Source organism: Echinops telfairi, unplaced genomic scaffold, assembly GCF_000313985.2.
Source record: "Echinops telfairi isolate 266 unplaced genomic scaffold, ASM31398v2 ScPeMD7_7463;HRSCAF=8501, whole genome shotgun sequence".
NCBI classification, from domain to species: Eukaryota; Metazoa; Chordata; class Mammalia; order Afrosoricida; family Tenrecidae; genus Echinops; species Echinops telfairi.
Window position 1 is genome coordinate 4,728,212 of NW_022111363.1, and position 2,126 is coordinate 4,730,337.

The following is a 2,126-nucleotide window of genomic DNA, read 5'->3' on the forward strand; positions in this document are numbered from 1 at the left end:
CCTGCACTGTTCCAACTTCTTGTACAAATTCGACTTAGAGACAGACTTAGGGAAGGAGCTAGTGTGTGTCCTGGGCCCAGCTGCCTGCACTGGGACGAAAGTGGGTGACTCGTGAGACTTTGGGTCACTTGCTCTGGAGGAAGCCAACTGCTGTGGCACGAGGGCCCTGAGGAACCCTGTGGAGAGGCCCACGTGGGCGGGAGTGTCACCAATCGCCAGCACCAGTTCCCGAGTCATCTTGGAAGGGAACACCGAAGCCCTGACTGGCAGCCTGACCACCTCGTGAGAGAGCCTGACCTGAAACCCCGCTGAACTACTTCTAAATTGTAGACCCACAGGTTTGTGAGACAGTGGATGCTTGTTTACTTATCTATTTATTTAATTTCTATCACTTGTTTCTTTTCAGACACTTTTGTTGGCACATAATCCATGTATCATACAATTCAGTAGTTTAATCATATCAAGAAGAATTGTACAACCATCACACTTTTAGAACATTTGCTTTTTAAAAAAAATCATTTTACTGGGGACTCGGACGGCTCTTACCTCAATCCATGCATCCATCCATTGTGTCAAGCACATTTGTACATATGTTGCCATATCATTTTCAAAACATTTTCTTTCTATTTGAGCCCTTGGTATCAGCTCATTTCTGCCCCCTCCCTCCCTCATGAACCCTTGATAATTTATAAATTTTTTTTTTCATGTCCTACACTGATGTCTCCCCTCACCCACTTTTCTGTTGTCTGTCCCCCTGGGAGGGGGTTATACATACATCATTGTGATCGGTTCCCCCTCTTTCCCCTCATTTGCTTCTTTCTTGTACTCCTTGTTAATAGCTCCCCATTTCTTCCCAACCTCCTGCAGCGTTCCCTCAAGAAAGCATTAATCCAGCTACTGCCACTATAGATTTACCTATCTTGGATTTTATATACAGAAAAACATACCAACTCCCCCCTAAAACAACAACAAAACCTTAACAATAACAAAATAGAGAAAAACCTCAGAAGAAAAAAAATATTGAAATCTAGAACAACTTTAAAATGGGTCAAAAGGGAGAGATCAAATGATAGGTGTTAAATTTTAACCTGACCCCATCTGCCAAAATGTACTTTCCAATGTACTCTGCATGATAGCAAGGCTGTTGACATCCTTGGCGTGTGCTTAGAGGGGATTCACCAGAGGCTCAAGCCACGTGTATTTTTCCTTCCACTCTTTCTTTCTCCAAAAACAGCTTTCTGGAGATAAGACATCCCACACGGTTCCCATTTGAAGTGTTGTGGTTCGGTGGCTTCCGGTCTCTTCAGAGAGTTGCGCAGCTATCACCACCATCAACTTTAAAACTGTCTCATCGCCGTTGGACTCAGAAAGCTTGCACCTGTTCAGCATCTCTCCCTCTTTCCCCAGTGTCCCTGGCCTTGGCAACCACTCAGCTGTTGTCTGTCTCTAGATGTGCCTCTTTGGGACAACGTGCATCTGGAATCACACAATGTGACCTTGAGTGTCTGCCTCCTTTAACATATTTCCAAGGTTCATTGTGTCAGCACTTCATTCCATTTTACGGTTGAATAATTTTCCATTGCATGGTCCTACCAGGATTTAATCCATACATCGGGATGGCTGAGCTGTTTGTTTTTTGGCTATATGAGTACTGTGAGCCTTCATGGATGAGTTTTTATAGATGTAGGTTTTCATCTCTCTTGGGTAGATGCCTAGGAGTGGAGTGAGTCATCTAGCAGCTCCCGTGTTTAACGTTCTGATGACCTGCCAACCAAACTCTTCCCAAAGCAGCACATGAGCGTCCCAGTGGCTTCACGCCCGGCTGTGTGACTGTCAGTCTTCGCTGACGGCCCGCCTACTGGGTGTGCATTTCCCTCATGAATAGCAGCACTGTTGCATCCTCCTGCTCTGGGCAGGTGCTCTCGACTTCATTCCGACTCATAGCGCCCCGATGGGCAGCAGAACCCAACACCGGCCCATCCTGTGCCGTACCCCAAATTCTTGTCATGTTTGAGCCCACTGTTGCCGCCACTACGGCAGTCCATCTTGTCCAGGGTCGTCATCTTTTTCACCGCCTCTCCACTTTACCAAGCATGATGTCCTTTCCAGGGACTGGTCTCTCCTAA